Source organism: Rousettus aegyptiacus, unplaced genomic scaffold, assembly GCF_014176215.1.
Source record: "Rousettus aegyptiacus isolate mRouAeg1 unplaced genomic scaffold, mRouAeg1.p scaffold_m13_p_5, whole genome shotgun sequence".
Taxonomy (NCBI): Eukaryota; Metazoa; Chordata; class Mammalia; order Chiroptera; family Pteropodidae; genus Rousettus; species Rousettus aegyptiacus.
In genome coordinates this window covers 40,812,595-40,838,579 of record NW_023416308.1, presented here as the reverse complement: position 1 = coordinate 40,838,579, position 25,985 = coordinate 40,812,595, and the positions used below count along the sequence as shown (strand labels likewise).

Genomic DNA, 25,985 nt, shown 5'->3' with positions numbered 1-25,985 from the left:
TTCCTTTTTTAAAAAAAAAATATGGCTAGGTCCATTAATGGTTCACACTCAGCAGTTTGGAAAAATATGTTCTAGATATAGGCTGTGGAGTAAAGTTGTTGGGTTGTCTAGTACGCAAATTGCCAACTTTACAAAATAATTTTTCAACTTTACAAAATAATTTCAAATTGTTTTCCAAATGGTCATCCCCATTTCAACATCCCACTGGCTGCATATGATTGTTTCTATCACTCTACATACTCATCAATACTTGATATTGTCAGACTACTTATCTTCTGCCAATCTAGAGGTATAAAATATGATCTTCATTTGATTTTAGTAATGGAGTTAAGCTTTTGATTGTTTGCCATTCCTGTTTCTTCATCAGTGATGTGTCTTTCATGTCTTTTGTTGGTTTTTCAAATGGGATGACATTATTATTCATTTCTTATTCTGAATAACAAATCTTTGTCATTAAGTATTGCAAATTTCTCATCTCAATTAATTGCTCGTCTTCTCACCTTTTAAAATTGTCTTTCAATGAACAGAATTTAGTGCAATGATTTTTGTGTCTTGTTTAAGATAGTCTTTGTCACCCTGAGTCGGAAAGAATTTTCTTCTAAAAATTGTAAAGCTTTGTCTTTTACATTTAAATCTTTATTCCATCCAGAAGTGATGTCTGTGTAAGGCATGAGGTGGGGATCTAATTTTTAATTTTTTTCATTCTGATAACCAGTTATTGTAGCATCATTTGTGGACCCTTCTCCCCCTTTCCTCATGATGCACAATTCCACTTGTGTCATAAATCTGTTTCTGTTTAGGGGGACGGGGTCTGTTTCTGGGCTTCTCTTTGGATCCCCTGGTCAATTTGTCGACACCTGCATCAAAATCAGTGTCTCAGTTACTACAGTTTCACAGAAATCTTCCCGTGCCGTAGATGAGCTTCTCTCCTCTTTTTCCTCTTCTCTTCCTCTTCCATCTCTTCCTTCAGAAATGTCTTCATTATTCTTAGTCTTTTGCTCTTGTATATAAATTTTAGAATGAGCTTGTCAAATTCATCTAAAGCTGTTGGCATTTTCATTGGAATTTCAATGACTCGATCTATAGAACAAGTTGGGGAGAAGTGGCATTTTTTCTGACCTTTAATCTCCTATCTATACATAAATCTTTTCACTTGTTTAGATCCATTTCAATGTCCTTTAATAAAATTTTATAAATCTTTCCTAGAAGTCTTGTACATCTACTATTATTTATTCCGAGACCTCTCATAATTTTCATTGCTATTTTAAATATTATGTCTTGTGTGTTTTCTAATTTTTACTGGTATAGAGAAAAGCAACTGATTTGTATATATTGATCTTAAATCCAATAATCTTGTTAAATTCTCTTATTCTTTCTAACAATTTACCTTTAGATTTCTTTGGATGTCCTCTACAGACATAAATCTGTAAATGATACAATATTGTTTCTTCTTTTCTAGTCCTTACAGTTTATTTTTATTTATCTTATTCTTAGTCATTGCTAGGACTTCCAGTGAAATGTAGCACAGAATCAGTGATAATGGACACACACACGCACGCGCGCGCACACACACACACACACATGGTTTTATTACTGATTTCTGTGTGTATTTTTTTTCTCAGCTTCATTGAGATATGACATAAAACACTGTGTAAGTTTAAGGCATACAACATGATTTAATACATGTATATATTGTGAAATGACTACTACAATAAGGTTAGTTAACATCTCCATCATCTCCTGTGTGTGATAAGAATAAATAAAGAAAATGTTCCACATATACAATGGAATATTATTCAGCCACAAAAAAGGAAATTACTGATTTTAAATAGCATTCTACTAATATTTTAGTTCTCCTCTACTCCCAGTTTTCCAAGATGTTTCTGTTTTATATTAATTATGAACGAATAGTCTATATCTATATCGATATAAAGGTTTTTCTCCTTTAATCTGTCAATGAAGTAAATTATACATGTGGATTGTCTAATGTTAAATCGCCCTTGCATTTCTGGGATACAACCAATATATTATCTTTTTAATAAAGTAATGGATTTGGTTTGCTGATACTTTGTTTGGGATTTTTGCATCTATGTGCAAGAGTAAGATTAGGCTGCAAGTTTTATTTTATTGTATTCATTTTGCCTGGTTTTGGTATCATGGTAATACTGATCTCACGGAACGAGTATTTCTTTTCTTGCTATTCCCCTGAAAGAGTTTGCAGAAGACTGAGGTACTGCTCTTTGAATTTGGTAGAACTAACTTTAAGATCATCTGGGCTTAGTATTTTTTTTGTGGGAGGATTTTAAATTGCCTATTCAATTAATTAATGGCTATGGCAGTCTCAAGATCTCTATTTCATCTCAATTATATTAAGTGAGTTACAATTTTTACAGAAATTTGCCCTTTTCTGCTTTCAAATTTATTTACATAAAGTTGTTTATAGTATTTTGTTATTTTAATTTCTGTTGGGGCTGTAGTTATGTTAGTTTTTTACATTGCTAATATTGTCTATTTGTGATAATTCCCTTTTTTCTTGATCAATCTAATCTCGCTAGAGGTTTGACTTTTCATTAAGCTTTTTAAAAAACCAATTCTTGGTTTTGTTACTTCTCTGTATTGTGTGTTATAAATTTTTCTTAATTCTCCCCTTATACATTCTTGGGTTAATTCTCTTGTTCTTTCTTATATTTATCTTCTTATGTTGGATAACTAGCTCATTAATATATAGCCTTTCTTATTTGCTAATATAGGCATTTAAGACTATAACTCTCTAACATGTAAGCTTTGAAATGTGTTTTTTTAAATCACTATTTAGTTCTTAGCACTTTAAACTTGCATTATAATCTCTCATTTGACCCATGCATTAAGAAGCATGTTTTTAAAATGTCCGAATGTATAGTGATTTTGACTTTTGTTATTGACGTCCAATTTAAGTATACTCTGGTCAGAGAACATGGTCTGTAGGATACGGATACCCTGAAATTTCCTGAGACTGGCTTTATGATTTAGTACATGGTTACTCATTTTAAAATTCATACTCCAAGTATTAGAAGATTGTGAATTCCCTCATTGTTGGGAAGAAAGTTCTATATGCCATTAAATTATAATTAAGTGTTAAATTTCTGTATATATATTTTTGACCTATCAAATACTAAGACAGGTGCTTTAAAATCTACCACTATGAGGAAGGAATTATAAATTTATTTCTGTGTCTTTTACGATATTCTAATAGTTTAAAACTGTTATATAATACTATGAGTTGGGTCTCCCAGGATTGTATCGTGAGCATCTCTATCTTAAATTTTATTTTATTTTCTACATTTCTGTGTCCTTATGCATTTTATGTATGCATCTCATAAATAGCAAAGGGCTGGATTTTTAAAAAATTTAACCTGATAATTTCTACTAACCTTCAAGTTTATTCCATTTAACTTCATTATGAAAATATATTTCATCTGATTTCTACCATCTGTTTTTTTCTTACTTTTTTAAAATATCTTTCTCTTTTAACTTTTTTTTTTATTAACTATTCTTTTTCTTATTCACTTTCTCCCTCTACTGGTTGAGGAATTACACAAGCTGCTTCTAGTCTTTTAGTGGTTGCCTTTGGAATGCTACCCCATATTTTCTCTGGACTAAAGGTTTATGTCCTCCAAAAGTCATACGTTAAAACCGAATCCTCACGTGATGGTATTGGTGGGGGAGAGGCGGCTCTGGGAAGCGATTGTGTCAGGAGGATAGATCCCTCAGGAATGGATTTAGTGCCTTATAAAAGAGACCTCAGAAAGCTCTCTCACCCCTCCTGCCATGCGAGGGCTCAGCAAGAAAACCGCAGTCTCCGGACCAGCAAAGTGACCCTCATGGGGCACTGAATCTGCTGGCACCTATTCCTTTTTGAATCTGTCCCTGACCTTGGACTTCCAGTCTCTAGAACTATGAGAAATAAATTTCTGTTGTTTATAAGCCACCCATTCTATGGCATTCTGTTACAGCAGCCTGAACAGACTAAAACGGTATTCAAGTTACCAAAGACTAAAAAAATCTATAGTTAAAAGATAATCGATATTGGATATCACTCGTCCTGAAAAATACAAAAATACAAATCCCCCCACCCTCTTCCTGATATATATGCTACTATTGTACAAAATTTCAAATTTTTTTTAATCCTATAAAACAGACATTAGTGTTTGTATTTCATGGAAACTATGTCTGTTTCGATTTACCCATGTGTGTAGTAGCCAGCCTATAATATAGCCTTTAGTATTTCCTGGTATTTACATACCAGGTACCTTGTGCAGTCTGTTCCCCATTGTACCAGGGTTAGTCTGTGTAACCAATAAAATATGTCAGAACTGATACATCACTTCCATTTCCATTATTAGATTATAAAAGACACCATAGCTTTCCTTTCCTGTATTTCTCTCTCTCTCTCTCTCTCTCTCTCTCTCTCTCTCTCTCTCTCTCTCTCTCTCTCTCTTTCTCTCTTTCTCTCTCTCTCTCTCTCTCTCATTGATTGCTCTGGGGAAAGTTACTTGCCATGTCTTTAAGGCTACTCAGGCATCTCTGTGGAGAGAACCGTGTGGCAAAGAACTGAGAGCCTCTGTTAAAAGCCTGCTAGGAAATAAGAACAACCACAAACACGTAAGTGAGCTTGGAAGCAAATTCTCCAAGCTTTCATGATTGCCACCCTGGCTGACAGCTTGACTGCAGTCTCATTAAAGACTCTGAGCAAGACCACGTAGTCAAACTGCTCCCTGATTCCTGACCCTCCGAAACTATATGAAGTATTAAATGTTTGTTGTTTTAAGTTATTGAGTTTGGGGGTAATTTGTTATGCAGCAACAGATAAATAATTAACACAACGTATCTACAAACTGATTTGTCCACAATCCTTTTTGAATCTGTCATCCTTCAAGTCATGTTCTATATTCATGAAGAACATCTTTTAGAATTTTCTTTAATAGATCTATTAGTTACAAACTCAGTTTTTATTTATCTGAAAATATTTTCATTTCACCCTTGTGATGGACACACCATGAGGTGATCCCCAATAATTCCAACCTTCTAGTATTCAAGCCTTATGTTGTAATCCCCTCCCCTTGACGGGGGCAGGAGCTGGGACCTGCTTCTAACAAGGTGATGAGCTGTCATTCACATGATGGTATTATGTTATATAAGACTTACATCTTGGCAGACAGAAGCTAAAGGATTTTCTCCCTTGCTGGCTTGAAAAAGTAAGCTGCTACATTATAAGAGGACCTATGGAGAGGAGCACATGGTAAAAAATTGTGGGAAGCCTCCATTAGTTCATAGCAGCCCCTGGCCAAAGCCAGTAAGAAAATGGGGATCCTAGTCCTTCTGCCACACACAGATGAATTCTGCCAACAACCTGAGGGAGTCTGGAAGTAAATCTTTCCCCAGTTGATCCTCTGATTAGGCCACAACTCTATAGTCAACACACAGATTATAGCTTGGTGAGACTCTGAAGCAAAGAACCCAGGTAAACTGTGCTGGACTTCTGCCCTGCAAAAAGCATGAGATAATAAATATGTATTGTTTTAAGCTTCTAAGTTTGTGGTAATTTGTTATGTACCAATAGAAAACTAATACAACCCTATCCCTGAAAGGTAGTTTTGCTATATACGCAATTCTAGATTGATAATTATTTTGGCTTTGCACTTTGAAGATGTTATTCCACCGCCTTCTGATTTCTATTATTGCTGTTGAGAAATCTGCTGCTGACTGTCATTCCTTTACAGATGTTCTATCTTTTTTCTCAGCCTCCTTTTATTTTCTTTCTCTTCTGGTGTTTTGAGTTTCACTAGACCACAGTCCAAATATGAATTTATTTTTAAGTATTATTGTTTCCTTTACCCGTGGATTCATCCTTTTCAACAATCATGAAAAACTCTCAACCATTATCTCTTCAAATATTGTCTCTCTCCCATTCTATTTTCTTCTCTGAGACTATGTTTATGATAGTCTTATTCTATTTTCCCTATCACTTTGCTGCTTTTTCATGTTTTGTACTTCCTTGTTTCTCTGTGGTACATTCTGGGTAATTATTTCAGATTTATTTTCCATGTACTAATTCTCTTTTCAATTGTGTTTAATCCACCCACTTTATTTTCTATTTCTATTATTATATATTTCTAAATGATCTATTTGGTTCTTTTTTCAAATTGCCTGGTCATTTTTGTTAAGTCTTTGTTGCCTGCACATTTCCGTCGTCATTTTTTTCTTTCTTTCAACATCTCTTACATAGTTATTTTATATTCTGTATCTGATAATCCCAAAATCTTAAATCCTTTGGCATCTAAACCTATTTGTTATTTCTGTGCCTCTCGATCATAAGTGACTCAGTTTTTCCTCTGTTTGGTAACCTTTGATTGTGAGCTAATATTTGCTAGATTTTACTCTGTGGGAAATTAACAGTCTTAAAATAGGAAGCTTTCCTCCAAAGAGTTTGTTTTGCTTTTTCCATGAAGACTGAAGGTGGCAGATACCAACCTCAGATCACGTTAGCTCCTCTCAGGGGTCCTGGGCTTAATGTATGAGTCACCAGTTTGGCTTCCTAAACTTGCTGGGACCAAAGCTTATGAGTCTCCGGAATGCAGTGATGTCAACTAGTATTCATTCTATGAACAGCTCTGGCTTAAGTTACAGCTACACTTCACATAATCCAGTGCTAGTTTTATCTCATGGGTTTTAGTTTTTTTAGTTTTTAGGTAGTTTTTGTTTGGGGGAAAGGAGCAATAACTGGTGACTGGATGATTTCCCTTCCTTCTATGAGCCAATCTACAATAACAAATTTGGTTTATCTGAGATCACTTCTTTTTTAGTAGAAAGTTTCATCAATGTATTATCCAACTACAGTGTCCTAAATACATTTTTCAAAGTATGAAATAAAATAAGTTTTAAGCACCTGCTATTTGTAAAACCTTTAATTTGGGGGATGGGGGAGAGAGTGCTGGGTTTACTGCTATTTCTCAGACCAAGTACAATCTACAAATTACATATTTAAGCTACATCTGTTCCTTGCTCAGCCAGTGGGGAGATGTGGCTCCAGACCTTCAAGGAGGATGAAACTGGACATTAAAAGCCTTCGAATCCTAGAGGCTTTGGTGTGAATATTGGATCTGAGGTGAAAGAGGGAAAGACAAATGGGCAAGATTTCCCACAGTGGCCGTTTGACAGCTCTAGCCAGGAAAGGAGTTATTAGGCAAGGAGGGACCCTCCTGGGAATAGAAAAGACACACATCAAGAGTTCCTGGCCACTAGTCCCTACTGTACCTTCCCCTCAGCTTCCCCAGAGTTACTTCTATAAATGCTCAAGTCCAAGACAATCCCTCAACACATGCTGAATTTCTAGAAATTGAATCTGAGGTGAAAATAGTGCCACACTACTCTGGCTTCTACAAAGGATGAAGAGATGAACAAGATACAGCCTAGGCTTCCAAAGAAAGGCAAGGTTAGGAAGCAAAGGGGTCTGATATATCAGCAAATGTGAAGGGAGCTTCACAAGTGGGAGAGACTATATGCGAGAAGAGTCCATCAAGGCAAGGAAAAGAGGAGCAGGGAATATAACAGGGAATCTGGGATGGTTCCAGGGAGGAGCTGATATTTCAGCTACACCTTGAAAATAGGATGAGATTTTGAGGGACTGGGCAAGAAGAGAGAAAAGGAAGGGCATTCTGGCAGAGAAAACAGCATGAGCAAAGACAGTGAGAAAGGAAAATGGGAAGCAGGATAACAAAAGTGTTCAGTTCAAGGTCAAGTTCAGTTCAAGTTGAACCTCAGGGCACTTCATTCAAGAGTGGCTGTCTAAAGTGGTTTCCTCAGAAGAATTGTGAATGAAGTCCAGCAGGAGAAAAGGCCTTCGTCCATTAGTAATGTCTGCATAACACAAGAGGGGCTGTGACAGTAATATAAAAAGTATTTGCCATTTCTAGAGTAAGATATACCTTCTAAACAGTGAATAATCCAGTTGAGTAAAGCATGTAAGGTGGGTGGTAAGAATTCTGATAAGACAGTTGGCGTCAGATTATGGAGGATCTTGAATGCCATGCTAAAGAGTAAAGACCTGTCTTTGTATTCTGAAGAAAACATTTCTGATCATGTTACAGTGTACTGAAAGAAATACTGTTATAGATTTGGAAAGTGACCAACTCCCTAACTCCCTCAAGCTACTGCCAGGCCTGGGCTACATCAGCCACACAGCACAGACCTCTTCAGGGTGCTTCTTGGCCCCAAAGCCCATTTCTTAAAATCTCGTTGGTACCGTTGGCATTGCCCCTGAGTCAAGTGGCCAAGTACACATACAGAACCTCTGAAAAGACACAAAATGCCTTTCTCTCACTGCTGTACCAAGAAACTCTGTCTGGGCCTCTACTCCCTCCAAGAAACTGTCTGGCCTTACCCTCCCTCCCACCCAACTCTTCCATTTATCACATATTCTTTTCCCAGAAAGGAAGCTGGGCTGCCTGGGGCTTGACTGGGAGACAGAGAGAGGGATTAAAAGGTGATAGAAGTAATAAATCTCATTCCATGCCACCAAGCCACCAAGTCTGAGAAATAGAAGGAAGAGAAGAGGACGGGATCTTGGGGAGAGGGAAAAACAAAGTAGATTCGAGTGGGGCAGGGAGAGGGGATTCGGGAACATTACATTTGTCACAATGTGCATGTTATGGATAGGTCCTCATTCTGAGGCCCAGAACCCCCTGACTGGGACGCCTGAGGGCCTGGCTCCCTGGGACAGGGCTCTGGAGAAGTTGGCACTGTCAGATGGGGGCCTCCAGGGCCTCCTAACTCTGCCGCTCTCTAACTCTTTAACTCTAGATCATTTAGACCATCATCCTCATCTGGAGAGTGGAACCGGCAATATTTTTGCTTCCTGTATAGCATCTTTGAAAAAGAATTCAATTTCCACTCACTTGCCTTCTCCTCTCTATGTTCTCCTTTATTTCTACATTGGTAAACTGCTGACATTTTGGTGGCGGCAGCACTTCCATGTTAATTTTCCTCCCTGATCGTCCTGCCTCATGCACAGTTGCTTTCCGCATGTGCGGGAGAAAGCAATCAGAAGAGTTTCTCTGGCAATTATCTTTCCATACTGAGTCACATAATTTCACATAATTGCCGGGTAAAAGCTGCTTGGAAAGAGAAGCCACTAGTTGATGATATAGCAACATACTATATTATTTTTGATTCCATGCAGCACTGAGGTAGATCAGAATACCCAGTTCTATTATGAAAATAACTCAGAAACAACCTCTCTTTAAAATGCAAAGGCTCCAAATTACAGTGGAACTCACTCTCCTCCCTCCCTCCAACAGCCCCCAAAGCCCCGCATGTTTTTCATTGCATCAACCTGCTTGCTTTCCTTAGGGCTAAGCCCATCAAATACACATCCGGAGGGCTCACCAAGGCCTGGGTCCTGGCAGGATCCCCAAAGAAAGATGAGGTTCCCTACTCCAGATAGGACATGTCAGAAGGGACCTTTTTATGGGGTCACAGAATGTCTAGGTCTCACTGTTTATGCTAACTGGTTACCCTATGACAGAGGACCTGACTTAGCCTATGTATCCAAATCTTTACCAAAAAAAAAAAAAAGAAAAAAAAAGAAAAAGAAAAAAGAAGCCAGTGAGAAGATTCCATTGTGTATAAATAGGATATAAAATAAGATGTAAGCTTTTCCAGATGGAGTTAGAATTTCAGAGTGCCCGAGTGAGTTAGAATAATTGGGATGAAAGCTCTTACTTTTTACTTAAGGAGACCAAGGCTCCAAAAAGAGAAATGATGTAGCCAGTTCTTCCAGCTAGTCAGGCCCAGAGCGGGGCTCAGAACCCACGCCTCCACCTCCTGTCTGCTGCACCAGTGTGCTGGATGGGGTGGTGAGTATGAAAGGATTGGAGGGGAGGAGCGACCATGAGGGGCAGCAGGAAAGGCTGAGCCATGCCTGAGAGTACTAAGGCAGCCCAGCCAGAGCCAGGGAAGAAGACGAGGCACCTATAGGAATGAATATGACCAGGGCAATGAGACTGGGTAGGAGGGAAGCACTTGACAGGCACCTCAGCTCTCCATTAGAAGACCACCTCTGCTTGGAGATGTCAGGGTACAGTGTTGGCTTCTGAGGTGAGTAATGGAATTATGTGTATAAAGGACCTTCAGAAGACATGGAACCCATCTCCTCACTCTCTCAATAGAGGGCAATGGGATGATCAGAAAGTCCTCTCCAATTATCCCGGCTGCACTGTGTAGCTGAGTGTGGTGCAGGTGACTATTACTCTAGCATAGATCCAAACAGTCTAAGGCCATTCTAAGGACTAGAAACAGAGAAGGCCTGGGACTCAAAATTATCATGGACAAATTGGTCTGATTTACTGGAAGAGAGGTGGATTCTTTATATTCCTAAGACTACCTTCTAAACAGTGAATAATACAGTAAGTCTTACTGTTTGGGAGGAAAAGGGTAGTCTGACCTATTTATGTTAAGCAAGATATGTTTAGAGACAGAGACTGGCCTCCTGTGCCTTCTAAGGCCCCTTAGCCCCTTAACCTCAGATTCGTTGAAGGACCTGTGTGCAATGAATGATACCGTCAGTTCTCACTAATGAATGGGGTGTGGGGAAGTGGTCAGCATATATCAGCAGATAATGTCAAACCCCATGACTTTGGAAGGTGTTTTACTTTCATTAGAATTCAGGCATCATAATGCCTGAGAGCTGGAATTGCTGAAATGTTCATGATCTTGGTTGGCGCCCATCCCCCCTCCCCAATGTCTTCCTTCCCCATCCACCCTAGGGCATCCAGGCATCGCTGACACTCACACACAGTCTCGCCTTTCTTCTCTAAACCTCTTGTTATCTGTTTCCCATTTTAGATGTTTTGGCCCAAAGTTCCCCTGGGGTTTTATGTTCCAGAGTAAAAAGAAAGCAAAGAAGGAAAGGACGGTCATCATCCACTTGACAGCTCTGTGTCTAGAAGAGCTCCAGAGGTGGCTTTCCAGGATCCTTCCTGGCTGAGCCCAGCACTTCTCTCTATCAGGGCTGCTTTCAGGGATGGGACCTGTTCTACCCTCACCTTGTGTCCTGTGACCGGTGGTCTGGAAACAAAGGTAAGGACCACACTGTGGCCTCGAACCCCCAATTTTGTGCCCTAAACACTCTGACCTTAAAGTTCCCCAGCAACAGTGACTCAGAGCCATGATCAAGTTTCATCACCTGTTTTTGTAAAATGGAGGATGGATTCTTCTTCATCTTTGGCTTCTTCTGGGAGGCTGCTCAGAACTCTCTTTCCTCAAAGAGCTTCAAAATATGGCTGCGGCCTCCTTGACTGTAAAAGCCTCTGTGTAATGCTATTCCTCCAGGCCAGTGTGCCCCCAACCCCAGATCCACCCACATGAGGCAGGGCACTCTAGGGCCAATGGCTAGAGAACATCAAGCTCCTGAAGAGCAATGGTCAGGGCTGGAGCTCCTTGCGGCTACACAAAGCCCAGCCTCACTCACACTGCACAATTCCTGGGGCAGCAGCCCTGACCAGAGAGTGAAAGAGAAGGTACTTGAAAGACAGGCGAGTCCTCTAGGTGGTACAGAGCAGTGAGCTTGGCAGTAGGAATGAGCAAGTTGCTGGAGATGGGAGTTTGGGGGCAGGATGGGGGACATAGGTCTGTCTGAAGCATAGTAGTTCTTCTATGGACATCACAGAAAGGAATGAGAGGAACTGAAAATTCTGAGCTGGAAAGCCCAAATATGGGGCCCAATGTGGGAATCTGGATTGGATAAAAGAGGTAGTAACCATCATCATGACAAACAGCACAGTTCAGGCACTATTCTTAGTATTTTAAATATTTATTCTCATTTAATACTTTTTTTAAAAAGCCTATGCAGCATTACCATCAAACCATTTTACAGGGAAAGAAACTGAGGCAGAGAGAGATTTCCCCTGGCAATAGCTAGATTCCAGACTTCAACCCAGCTCTGTCTGCTGGTGGAAGAAGGGTAATCTTCCTACTGTGAGCTCTGAACTCCAGCCCTTGGGCCTCTCCAAGAGGCTCACCTCCTACGCAGCTGCCGCCCTGTGTCTTGCTCCTGTCCCAGTCCAGTGGGCTGAGGCTGCAATGCTCGACCTCCTGGCGTAGTCAGGGGAGCTCTCCAAAGAGGACCATGATAAAGCCTCTGTCTGAACCTTTATCGACCAAGCTCCCCATCATCTCTAGCTTCATACATACTCGTGAGAGGAACAGACAGCAGCATGCACAGTGCCTGCCAGCTCACCCCCGAGAATTTATACTCCCTTATTGGCTAGAGAGCTGTTTATTCAGGAAGTTACTTTTTTGTTTGTTTGTTTAACTGATGACGAATTGTGCAGCTGATTAGGTCGGGGAGAGAACATGGGGAGGGGATGGTGGAGGATCAGCCAGTCCATTCCCCTGTCCACTTCCCAAGGCTATTATAAAGGTTAAGTAAGATAACACAAGGGAAGGTTTTTTGTAAACTGTAAAGCACTGTGATAACAGCACCTGACATTTATTAGGCATTTATGTCATACCGAATACATTTAATCCTTATAGCAGTTCCAGAAGTGGCTATGATTACGATCATTTCCATTATGCAGATGGAGAAACCGAAGCCAGATAGGTTAAGTAACTTGCCTACAGTTAAAGAGCCAGAATTAGTACCCAAGCAATCTAGTTCCAGTGTCTTTCCTCTGAACGACTCCACTATCTCGCCTCTGTGCCCATCACTGACTTTGTGGACCTGAGCCGAGTTACTCTATCTCTTGGAGGCCTTCCTTCTGAAATGGTAAGATGGAAATAATAACATGCACCTTAGGAGTTGTGAGGATTAGATGAAACAGCCTTTGTGCATGGGCAATTATTGTTTGCCCATACTCATCCCTTCTGAGAAGGGCATCTCCTTTTGGAGGGGAGCTAGCTCCACCCCCAACTCCAACCATGTAGGTCTACTAGTGGTGCCAATTGCAGCCCCTCCCTTGTAGCTAAAAAGGAACAGGTATGAGATCCAGTGTCTTGCCAGAGGCCATCAAGTTGGAACCAAGGGAGGAAAGGTAAAAGTAGCCCGGCTGCGAAATGTGGGCAGAAGTCAGCCAGCAGCAGTCAGGTGAAGAGCTGGCGGGAGCGAAGAGCTGGGGGAAGCGACAGGGACAGGGTCCTGACTGGGAGTGCTCCAGGCCTACCTGTTCCTAAACCAGCACTGCCCTGTCCATCCCGAAGTTTGGCTCTGTGAACTGAGAATCCCTGCCTTGCCTAGACTAGATGGAGTTCAGTTTCCATCGTTTGCAGCGAAAACAGATACCGTGTCAGAGCTGAGCACTGTGCCTGGCAAAGGGCAATTGCTCTTTACGTGTCAACTGTTAATATTATTACTGTTATCATTCTCCAACTTTTTCTTCAGATTCCTCCCTCATTTTCCACCTTCTCTTGGGAAATGGAGAAGAGAAACAGAACGGAGCCGGGGAAAGGGCCCCAGTACCCTCTTCTCTCTTCCCTTCCTTCTTTCTTTGTTCTCTAACCTCGAGTTCTCCTGACACTCGGCAGGGAGGGGGCTTGGCCCACAGCCAACGCAGCCAGAGAGCTCGACTCAAAAGGCTTCCCAGCCACTGCCTGCCTTCTCCTAACTCAAGAAAAACAGCCTGCATCACCCAGGGCCACAGACAGATGGCGAAGGAGAGCACGTCCGGCTGAGTCAGAGACTGGTGACACAGCCCCTCAGCCAACACTGAAGGCAGCCTCCAGACACTGAAGCAAGATAAACAGGGAGAGCAGGAGACAGGAGAAAAAGAAATCCCGGAGGAAGAGATACTAAATAGGGAGGTGCTCAAAGAGAAGTGTGAGAGGCAGGCAAAGGAAAAAGAAAGGCTGCAAAATAGAACAGAGGCTCTCTCAGGGGCAGGTCTCGGCAGAAACTGAGCGAGAAAAGTGGAAAAGGAGGAACACAGGTGGCAATGCGAAGAGAGATGGAGACTGCTGAGAGAAGAGAAAGTGTGCTTTGGAGAGACATCAAACAGCCTCTATACGGTCGCCTCCCCACAAGACCCTAGCTGGGCCTACACACTTGGCTTCCTCAGTTGCCTCCACCATACCCCTGCATGCCCTCATCACACCGATGCTCCCAAGAGCAAAGAAGGGGAAATGCACCAGGGTGGAGTATAGGGAGGACAGTCAACAGACAGCTGCTGTTCCTAGGAGCAATATCTCCTGCCCCTCCCTAGCGTCAGGGCAGCTGCCCAGTGGAAGACACAGGTCTCTGCTGTCAGGGCAGCCTGCTAGACAGGGCCCAAGAGCCCGAGCCCTAGCCCTGGAAGGTCCCAGGCACCCCACCTCTCTAGCTAGCATGCCCAGTCTTCCTCTTAACCCAAAGTCCTTCTAGAAGCCACAGCCTCCCGCAAGGCCCGTTGGGTGTATCTCTCTGGAAATGCTGGGCCCAGACACATAAGCAGGGCCGACTGGACTTCTGCAAAACTGCTGAAGGCCCTCCTGCCTCCTTGAGTTTAGGAGAGGTCAGGGCAAGATATATCAGGCCAGGGACTTGTCCTTCAGCCCTGGACCCTCGAGTGTGCCAGTGACTGTCATTAGAAAAAGGAGAAGCAACTGAGTTTTCTGTGTTCCACAGTCCACCCCGCTCCTGTTCCCTGCCCATGGCTGCTGAAGGGGATGACGATGGTGGTGATGATGATGTCTACCAAACGTCTGAAAAACATCTTACTCATCAGACAACTTCACAAGCTAGACCAAAGGAACATCGCAAGTACAGGTGATGCTGGGTATCACTACCATTTTACAGATTAGTAAAAGTGAGGCTCAGAGTCATGTTACTTGCCCAGGGTCCCACAGCTAACAATGGCATGGCCGGCATCGGCTCTTAATTTTGTGATTACCAAATGTTATGCTATTTCTATTCTTTCTTGCTGCCTCCCTGGCAAGTGTAGAAATGTGTGGGAACTAAGGAAAATGAGAATGCTGACCTGACTCAAGATCAAGTTGGCCTCGTTGGGTGGGAGTGTTCTTACCCAGGCCAAAGAAGAGAAATTAGGGTGAGACTAACCTAAATAAAGTTAAATAGCTTTATTAAACTTCAGCATGCGTCACGTCGTTTTTTCCCTTTCCAAGTTTCTTGCCCAACTCTGCTCTGTCACGATGACTGATGTTAGGCTAAGCTGGGACACTAGAGCCCCTTTCAGGAAGCGAGGAGGACTGGCCTACATGCCAGCCATTGCTAGACCCCAGCTGTTCACAATTCTGCCCCATCAGTCCCTAGCTGAGCCTCGGCATCAACAGGCACTCTTGTCTCTCTCCTCAGCCCCCACCCAGCTCACAGCAGCTTCTGGGCACCCCACTGCTCTCTCCCCAGCAGAATACCAGTGCATTTATGCTGGGAGCTGGACAGTGTCCCAGACCAGTTGTAGATGATCCTGCCATTGGAGTTCAGCTTAGAGGGGATGCAATAGAACCACTAATCTGGCAACTGCCAGCCTTTGATGCAGATCCCCCTTTTTTCCTGGCATGGTTCAGAATTAGATTAGGGTGTAGAACTGAAATAAAGACCACTCTTTACTCAAAAAAACATCCGCACCCACAATGTTCTCCCAAGGAGAGATTCTGAAATTTCACTAAACACTTCTTTTACAAGGTAAATACTTCCAATAGTCATTTTATACCTTTTCCTGAGTTATTTTAATCAGATTGCTTTCAAAACTGCTGAGATTTACCTGCATTTAGGTGGAGAAATTGGTGGAGAAAAGGAAGGTAATTTTGGAACAAGGTGTAATTTGGGAAAGAATAGCACCATTATGCTTCCAGTATCCAATTAACAAACATTTATTGGCAGCCTACAGTTGTCCAGGAACTTGCGTCCTCATGGAGGGAACTCCAACAGCACTGTCCCTGCCTCGTGGAGCTGACAGTGGGACAGAGTTCCCAGGGCTTCCTCCCTCCCTCCCAGTCCTAGCCATGCTTATTCCTGCAATATCTCTACAATCTGGTCTTTCTTTTCCATTGATCACTCCAGTTCAGAGCCTCATTATTGCTTTCCTGGGCTGTTGCAGCAGCTTGCCTAATATTGGAGTAATCGTACCCATCTTGAACCTCCTCCCTCCAATCTGTCCCAGACATTGATAACTGAATGACTAATCTACTTAACCTGTATTCTGATCACTTCCCTACCAAACGCAAATGCAATCACAATGCTTCAGTATTCTATGTATTTTTTTTTTAATTGAGATTTTTAATTTTGGTATATAAATACCTCTAAGTTTATTCCTTTTTACCCTTCCAGGATATTTCCCATTACTTCCAGCTAAGATGTCTCCTGTCATGCATGTATTGATATCCATGCCTTTATATATTCCCTTCCTTTCACTTAGAATGCCCTTCCCTTCTGTTTATTCTAGTTCTCAACCCCGGCTGCACTTAGAGAGCCTTTTAATAATAAAATAATCGAAATAATAATGATGCCTGGGAATTAACTAAGCCCCACCAAAAACTCAGGGGTATGGCCAAGGCATCAGGAATTTGTAGAATCTCCTCACTAATTCTAATGCGCACTCAAGGTTGAGAAATGCTACCTTTGCCCAACTACTACTTCAGCCTATAGTCTGAACTTTTCTCCAGACTCGAAAAGTACTTATTGCCTATCACTAGCACTGATTGTGCACCTCTCACATTCTGTTTTATTCTCTCTTTTACAAGGTTCTTCTAGCTGACAAGTCTCTGTGTGGCCCCATGACTTGGAAAAGGTGGGGTAGTGCAGATAGCCAGTGAGCACTAGTTAACAGATTGATATGTTTATCTCGAAGAGTGGAAAGAGCACAGCTCCAATCACCAGGCCCTAGAATTGTACTGGAGGTGGGCACTGAAAGGGGCTGAAAACCCAGACCTGTCAATAGCAACAGTGATGAATCATGCTAATAGTACCTTTGATGTGATGTGATGAAAATAGTAGGGAATTTACCTCTGCAATCTTTATCCCCCAAACCCATAAGCTGAATCTAATCATGAAAAACACATCAGACAAATCCCAATTGTGGGATATCTTACAGTACACCTGACCAGTCCTCCTCGAAACTGTCAAGGTCATCAGAAACTGTCACAGCCAAGAGGAGCCTAAGGAAACATGATGACTATATATAAAGTGGTATTTTGGATGGGATCCTGGAACAGAAAAGGGGCATTAGGTGAAAACTAAGTAAAATCAGAATAAACTCTGGACTTTAGTTAATAATAATGTCAATATTGGTTCATTATTTGTGTGAAAAATAACATAAACAGAGTCATTCCAAAGGGAGTTGGAGTTGCCACCCCAGAGGAAATTCCTTGCACATCTTACTCCTCATATATGCCTTTGGAATGTCTGAATTGGGCAAAATAACTCTTGAACTGGGCCAATGCAACATTGTATTCCAAACAACTGTGTGCAAAGCTAATGGAAGGCAGACATTCTGACTACCAGACTGAAAATTAGGGCATTCTTTAGGATTAGCACCACCAAGTATAGCTAAAGAATAACTTAGCTTATCTTCACTGGCAGAAATTCCTTCCTTGATTTGTTAACACCAATAGAAATTCCTTCCTTCTATTAATGCAGCTATTCCCTTTCCTTCCTCACAAAAAAAAACCCTTGCCTTGACCCGCTAATTGGAACATTTTGGGTTTCTGCCTGAATCGTTGCTTCCCAAAAAGTTATTCATTTGTATCTCAAAGGAACTGTCGGTTGCCTTTTACTTTGGCCTTTTATTTTTATGTCGACATTTGTAACGAAGGTACCACACTTATGCAAGATATTAATAATAATAGGGGAAACTGTGTCTGTGTGTTGGGGAGGGTGTAGACTGGAACTCTGTACTATCTGCTCAAATTTTTTTTATAAATCTAAAATTGTTTTTAAAAGGTTTATTAAAAAATAATTAAAAATTTAAAATTCAGTCAAAAACAAAAACAGTCCCCGACCCCATCTCATGTCCTTCCCGGCACGCTGTAGGGAGCCCTGTGCCCTGTTCAGTGTCTGATGCCTTCTGTCTGGTGCTTCTGAACCATAGAAGCCCAGAGCCAAATCCTGCAAAAGCTTTTAGAGCTGCCATTTAAAACCAAGTGCTCTGGGTCCAACCAGAGGTCACTGATGGATCTTTGGCCTCCAGAGAAAATGCAATCTGTTCCCTAGATTCGCATTTTAATGCCCATCAAATAAACAATTAAACCTCAATTATTCTGTTTAATAGCCTAACTTAAAATGATGGTCCCTTTACGAAGTTCCAGAGAGGGGTGGTTGAGCCAGCAGGACTCAAAGCCTGGAGCTGAGAAGAAAGCAGAGGGTGGTAACATTCTAGTAGGCTAAGGGATTCACAGCGGCTGGACACTACCGAGCCCCCGCTCTACCTCAAAGGCTGCTAGACAGCACTGGAGCAGGGCAAAGCGCCTCTGGCCCAGATCTTCCCTTCCCGCTGACACCTCCCAGGGTCGTCCCTTCCCAACGGGTCTTCTCTTGTTATGGGACCCTCAGGCCTGGCAGGGCCGCCCTGAGTAACCCCATCACCGGATCTGCCTCATTATCCTTCATTCATCAAGGGGGATACCCTGAGCCCACAGTTCCCCATGACTCAAAGCTGTTTCTTTAGAGCCCAGAACCCATCCAGCCTGGCTGCACAGGGGGAGTGGTAGGCACAAAACTCCTTTATTATACAGCAGAAGACTTATGATTTTAACCAGGAGGCACCTTTACCTTTAATATAGAGTGACTTCTGGGGAAGAGAAACTGGGTCAGAAGAAGAAAATAACTGATTATGAAAAGAAATAAGGCCCCTTCCTTAGAAAGGAAAACAGAATTCGCAAATCACAAACACAGGTCTGGTTTCTAGAAGTCTCCCTAGAAACACCAAGCTGGCCCACTAGAGTGGGCACAGTGCCTTGCTGCCACCCCATTGTCACTGCCAACATCTCAGCCATTATCCCGTGGGCTTCGCATAACAGCCCTCGGAGGCAGGCACACAGAGCAGTATCTTGCAGCCAACTCCAACACAGGCTAATGACACAAGTTGCCCAGTAATCGGGGAGCAGGACATGGGCCTGCTACCTGCCAGCACTGGGGCCTAGGCCCCTGCCCCTGAGAGGATCTCAGTCCAGTTACAGGGAGCCTGGTTGGCAGGCAACATTGCACAGAAGCCCTAGGCCGGGCCCCAGCAAGCTGGGCGGGCATGAGTGAGTCAGGCCAGCAATGGGATCACCTCCTCCACACACCTGCTGACAAAGACCCATTCAAGAGGGGCCAGACAAGCAGTCCCACCCAGCAGCAGGAACAGAAACTCAGAACAGCACTTAGGGCCAGAGGCCCAGGCCCTGCTCACAACACCACCACAGTAACCAGGAAGCTTAGCTGATCCGCTTACAAAACCTCTGCCCAACAGCCCACCTCCTTGAAAGCACAACTCTGGCCTGCATGTTTGACCCTGCAGAGTACTTTGCATATACTCACACTATCTTGCTTGGGGGTTAGTTCCTCCATGGGGAGGAACCCTGACCTTGGGGCCCACATGCCTGGTAATCTGCCCTTCCTCTGGGGGTGAGGGTAGGTACATGTGCACGTATGAAGGGTTGCTTATTTGTTCATCTCTGCTTCAGGAAACACATTTTGCCCTCCATCCTGCCATATGCCCTCATTTCCCCTGTTCCAGCAGAGCTAAGGCCCACACTTCTTTCCACGTACTGCCATCGCTAGTGTGTCTCCCGCATCAGACTATGAGCTTCTTAAGGGAAGAGGCACATGCTAGGCATCTCTGGATCCCCAGAATTTAGCATAGTAGCTGCTCAATAAATGCATATGACGGAATGAATGGGTATTTCAGCATCATTATCCCTTTAAGTCAAAATCCAGTCTAAGCTCAGAATGGCCTAAGGATCTGTGTCGAATTTCTGAAGACTTTTAAAACTTTCACAGTGCCCCACTCCCCCACTTCCTCACTTCTGCTCTCTAGGTCTCTGTCAAATCCCAATCACCGAAATGCTATGATGAATCAGCTCTCTCCATCAACTTCAGCCCTTAAGCATCCAAACCTAAGTAGAGTCAAATTCTTAGTTTTAGACTCTACCAAAAGAACTGGACATGGGAATAAAGAAATGTACATGTTAGAAATGTGTGCTATGCACCTGGATATGAGTGACAGGCAGAAGACAGCCTGGAAGGACAAGTGGGCTTTCGACACCTCCTGATGGGTGAGGACTTTTTCCCACCTAGGTTCAGTTCACACACACTCATTGGGCTTTCTCCCTGTGTCTGATGCCAAGCTAGGCACTGTCCAGGGGACATGCGGACTTTGTCTTTGAAAAGGTAGGTGGGGGTAGCAAGGAGAAGGTGTGGATATAAGCTAAAATGCAAGCATAGTGGGCCATGGAACATTCAGAGCTAAAGGGAAGAGGAAAGCATGTCTGTTTACTGGGAATTAGGAAAAGCCATTTGAAAGAATGAGTGCTTGAGAGACACTTCAAAGGATAACATAACAACGAAATGTCATTCTAATAACAATATGTCATTGTACCAGGTACCACACGAAGCACTTCACGGAGCTTACCCTGCTCAATTCTCATGCACATTTGACAGATAAGAAAACTGAGGCTTAGAAAAGTTAAGAAAACTGGTAAGCATCAGAACCCAGATTAGAGTCCAAGTATGTACATCTCCAAAGGCCACCACCCCCTCGTCAGCAGGCTGGAGAGCTCATTCCAGATAGGGCCGAGCAGAGGCAGAAAGGAGGAACTATATATAGGCTTGGGATGACTGCTACCTGGAGAAGATACCTGGATAGTAGCTGCAGCCAGGTCATGAAGAACTTTGAGTGCCAGTGCAGGCACCTGGCTGTATTAATAAGCAATGGGAAACCGCAGAAGGTCTGACATAACTGGATCAGTGGGAAAAATGGATCAGGTTGAGAGGATGGAAGTGAAGAGGCCATCGCAATGGTCCGGGTGAGAGACTGCAGCTGGGCAAGGTGAGAGTGTGTGGGAAACTGTGAGCACATGTCTATGTGTTAGGTCTGCAAGATTATGTATGTGTGAGAAAGGGAAAGTGTGCAAGTGTGAGTGAGCATGTGAGTGACCGTGGGGAGCCTTCCTATTGAAGAAGGTTGCAGAGCCTTCAAGGCGGGAGGTGGGGTGAGGTAAGCAGGGAGAGAGGGACAGGACAAATCAATTGGTCTATCTGAGCAGGAGGGCTGTGGTGAATTAGAAACCATCATTTCACAGTTCTGTGGCCCCTGAAAAGCCCACAGAACCTGGCATATTAGAGGGACTCCATTAACAGTTGTTAAAATGATGTATAAATGAATTTAAGATCTCAGCTTCAAGTCTTTGGAGGCCTAGGTTTGCACTCCATCTGGGTGGGGGTCCCTGTCAGTCCAACTATATCTTCCCTCATCCCTGGCCTCCTCCAACCCAGACCAGATATTCTGAGCTGGAGCAGCCACAGTCCCAGGGCCTCAGGCCCCTTCCTGGGTCTCGTGCTCCCCCGCATATCTTCCTAACGAACATGTTCCTGTGAGGACTCCAAGCTGATTTCACACTTTCCCAGGTCAGGGTCTCCCCTCCTCCCTCCTATTCCAGAGCAGAGAAGATGCTGCCAAATTGGTTACAAGCTTTTGTCTGGGCTGGAGATATCCTGCTTCTTATTAGGGGCAGAGAGAACTGACCAGCACCTCCTGTCACACTCTCCAGCTGGCCAAAGACTCTCCCTCTGGAGGATTTCATAGGCCCACCAAAGGATGGCCCTGGATCTCATCCTCTCTAGAAGACACCTCTTTCAAGACTTCGCCCAGCCCCCGTTTTCGTCCCAGCAAAACAGAGCAGGTAGACCACAGTGTCCAGGAGGGGCTGGCTCCCACAACCTGAGATAAGAAAACTTGGTTTCAGTTTCCTGGGTACCTCCTGTCCCATTGTCTAAGAAGGGAGGATTTCTCCAGAGTAAAGAAAGACCAGCTCCTTCCCTGCTCAGTTTGGCTACAGCCCTGTTTGATGAAATAATGAGTACAATTTGGCACCTAGAGAGAAAAGGGATCTCTCTCAGACTGAATAAGCTACAAAAATTTAGAGGATGAAATGCCTTTAAAATTATGGAATCTAAACCCCCTAAAAACAAGGCAATATCGACAGATTTGAAAATAGATGTAGAAATAGAGGCCTAAAATCTCGGAGGCTTTCAGTTGCTTAACATCAGTCTAAGCCATTCTTTGCTTTCACCAGAAACCCAGTTTGCATCCAAAAGGATATCTGTGGAATAAATGCACCTGCCTTTTGGGGCAGAGCCTAGACTAGAACCTGGGTCTCTGCCTCCAGGCTCATAGCCTTTATGCTCAGGCTCTCTGCCTCCTGGGGCTGTGCCTGTCATAACTGTTTTATTTCCTCCAGGCCACTCGGGCAGAAGCTGGTGGGTGATTTGTTAGACAGCGAGTCCTGGGGGCCACCTGGCACAGTCTGCCATCCAGATGGCAGCCACCTAAATCCAACAGGGCGGGAGGCGGGGTGGGCAGGCGAATGTGTGCTCTGATTTATGGGAGATGTAGGTGGGCTGGCTTGCCTCAGGCTAATGGGCGTTTCCAGGGTCAAGGAAATTGCTCCTTCTCCCCACCCCCTTTTCTTGCCACACTCTCCAAGAAAATGTAATGGAGTAAGCTCACTATCCACTAGGGAGGGGTCCCCAAGCCCTGGGCCAGCACCAATACATGGCCTGTCAGGAACCTGGCCACACAGCAAGAAGTGAGTGGCAGGACAGAGAGTGAAGCTTCATCTGTATTTGTAGCCACTCCCCAGCGCTAGCATCACTGCCTGCGCTCCACCTTCGATCATCCGGCATTAGAGTCTCATAGGGGCACCGGTACCTAGTGCCAAAAATATTGTAGACCACTACACTAGGGAACCCACACTTTGAAAGGGACATACTAGTCCCCACAGGGTTGCTGTCAGTGAAAAAGAAAGGCAAGAAAAGTGGGAAAAGCTGCATGAGATCACAAATCCTGGCTGAAAAGTCAGAAGGCCACAGCCACTACTGGGTGTGTGAGCCTCAGCTTCCCCATCTGAGTCTCAGTTTCTCTCTTTAATAATGTCCACGTTGGATGTTCCCTCAAGGCCCCTTCTGGCTCTGAGAAACCTAGGATTCTGAGGTAAGGAATTGTGTCTTCCTCCTCACCTTCATGTCTCCAGCACCTAACACATAGTAGGTACTTAAACCAGTTCACTGAAGGATCATGAAATGGGTCCTCGGTAAGTCCAAAACTTGCATAAAGGCCAGGACGGAGATTCTTCCCTCTAGTCTATCACCTGACAACCACAGAATCCACAGGTCTTGGAAAAGCCCTGGCAAGCCTGGAGTCCTTTGCAAACTGCTTCCTCCCCTCTATACACAGATGTGGTCGGAGGAGCCAAGCAGGAAGCAAGAAAATGTGCCTGGGAGAGAGAGGAAGGCCTAGATCCCAGACAGGAGTGGATCACCCTACACGCACTTTCTGAACTCACCTGGCTCCTCTTCTTCCTGCTTTTTCTGGCTTCCCTCTCCTTCTTGGTCCTCTTTCCCTCTTTGTCTCCTCTCTCTGCCCTCCCATCTCCTTTTGCTCTTTGTGCACAGTCACCTTTCCTGCCTCTTCTGTGGAGGCTCAGAACCGTCTGCTGGTCCTACAGTGCCTGATCCTGTTAGGCAGGAAGACTAGGGGCTGAGTGGGGACTCTACTTATGGGCCAGGCTTTCTCAGGGGCAAGGCAGGGTTTAGAAAGCAGCAATGGGAGAGATTTAAATTTTCCTTCTGGGCCTCCTGAGCCTTCCCCTACACACCCTGGCACAGAGCCAGATGAGACAGGAAACGTCTTCTCTTCCACTCTGAGACCTATTTAGAAGAATGGTGAGTGTGCGCACGTGTGTTGTGCGTGTGTGCGTGCGCGTGTGTGTTGGGGAAGGGATGGGATGTGTTATTGTTGGTGTGTAAATATACACAGTATAATGGCAGGGTGTGTGGGTAGCATTGTGGGTGGTATATTTCGGTGAGGTGTACATACATATGGTGAATCTGGTGTGCATTGTGATGTATGTATATAAGTGGTATGTTTACAGAGTGTGTGTAGTGAGTAGGGTGTGTGGTGTGTGTAGTGTGGTATGTATATGTGTTTGGGTGTTTGTGATGTGTAGTGTGGGGGTGAGTGGAGTGGGTAAGGGGCCATGTCAGCCTTGGGTGGAAGCTAGCTACCCAGGGTCCCCTACCCAGAGAAGCCAGGGTTAATCAGTATCTAGGCAACCATGCTGGGGGGAGGGGAGGAGATATGGAGGTGAGGAATGGGCAGGAAAAGGAGGGAGACTGAGAACTGAAGAGGAGTTACCATGGAAACTAACAGGCAGGTCACGTGCAAAAGGCTAAGTTGTGGAAGCAGACATACATATCCACACATACATAATTTGAGGGCACTAGGTCTCCAGAGTAGGGGTCATTTTACAGGGGACTTGGGCTGCCCACTGATCCATCTCCAAATCTGGAAATCTGAGCCCAGCCAGGGAGTACCACCAAGGAGACAAAGGAAGTAGAGATTGAGGCCACATTGCTGGGGAGAATCCTCAGCTGCCTCAGCCCCCCACATCTGGAAATTGGCGGCAAGGGCCTGGACAGGCCCATTTTTCCAGCACAACTGCTCCGGGCTCCAACCCTTCGGTGCTTTCTCTATCAGCCACCACTTGTAAGAGCCAGAAGTAAGCACCAGAAGCCACCGGCGGCTCTTCCAACTCTCCATGGAAGCCCGGCAAGACACAATGGGAGAGGTTCTGCTAGGACCAGCCCTGCTGGGGAAAGGAGCTGGGCATGAAAAAAAGGGGGGGAAATGAGGGGCGGGGGGGTGTTCAAGGCTCCTAGAAGAAATCGAGACTGGATAAACAAGAAGGAGAAAAAAATTGATGCAGATGTTCTCATGAATCCCCATGCCCTGGAACCCCCGCCCGTCTTTGCCTTCTCCCCACTGCCCAGCCAGCACCCCAAGCCCGAAATCGGCAAATCCCATTTTGTATTGCTCATGTGTCCACACTCAATACCCAGCCATCTCCCTACGCTCTACTCCGGTGTCCACAGCCTCCAAGTAACAAAGGGAGGACTCCCCATAGATACAGGGGGAGAGGGTGCAGCCCTTTCCCCTTCTCCTAAAAACCGGAGCCCCAAGCTCCAGGCAGGAGCAAGCGAGTTTCCAGCCTGCAGTTTCACCCCCACTGCCACGGCCTGCCTCCCCTCAGAGACCCCTCTCCTCTTCCGACGCCCACATCCGCCTTTACATCCTAACCCAGTTTCCGCAGCCCAAGCGGCAGCTGCCCGGGAGGACGACTCACACCCACTGAAACAAACAAACCCCGCAGCTCAGGGGTGCCCGCGATGGGTCCGCACCCGAGCTTCCCCTCCTGGTAGAAGAACCCAACTTTGCCACGTCCGCAGCGGCTTACCTGCACAGCGTACTACCCTCCGCGACGATCCCTGGAGGAAGCGCCGAGTCCGGGGGAGCTGGGAGTGGGGTGGCTGAGGCAGGGCGGTGGGAGAGGCTTTCTCTGTTTTCCCGCCTCCCCTCGGGCTAAGGGCTGGGCTCGGGGAGAGGCGCGTGCGGCGGGGGTGGGGAGCGGTGGGCGGGGCTCGGCCGGCCTGCCCCGGGGACCACTGCCGCCGAGTCGCGCTCCGGCTGGCTTCTGGATAGCCTCCGCGCAGACCCCTCTCCGCTCGCCCTGCGCAGCCCTCCTGCTCCAGGCTCGCCGCGTCTGCAGCGGGTGAGGGAGGGATTCTTCCAAAGGGCGGCCACCTCCGAGAAGCAACAGGAGCCTGCCGCCGAGGGGGCGGGCCAGTATCAGCACGGATTTGCCAACTGCTGCTGCCTTTTGGTTTTCTCTGGTGAGGGTGGGAAGGGAGCGAGACAAACACAATGACAGAGCTAGTGTCACTCTGAAATAGTAAACTGAGGGGAACGGGAAAATCAGAGAAA

At 44.8% G+C, this 25,985-nt stretch overlaps 1 protein-coding gene across 3 annotated transcripts in view; it reads right to left on the bottom strand.

The window, feature by feature from the left end:
* The window catches only part of FXYD6 (FXYD domain containing ion transport regulator 6), a 33,900-nt gene extending 8,209 nt beyond the window's left edge, over positions 1 to 25,691 (bottom strand). For 2 of the 3 annotated variants that reach the window (XM_036221043.1, XM_036221042.1), the window contains exon 1: positions 25,459 to 25,583. The gene's annotated coding sequence lies outside the window, so the exon portion shown is untranslated. Of the gene's footprint in view, positions 1 to 25,458 lie in introns of all 3 variants that reach the window. The other variant, XM_016134881.2, reaches the window with a different exon arrangement.
* Positions 25,692 to 25,985: the final 294 nt, after the last annotated feature.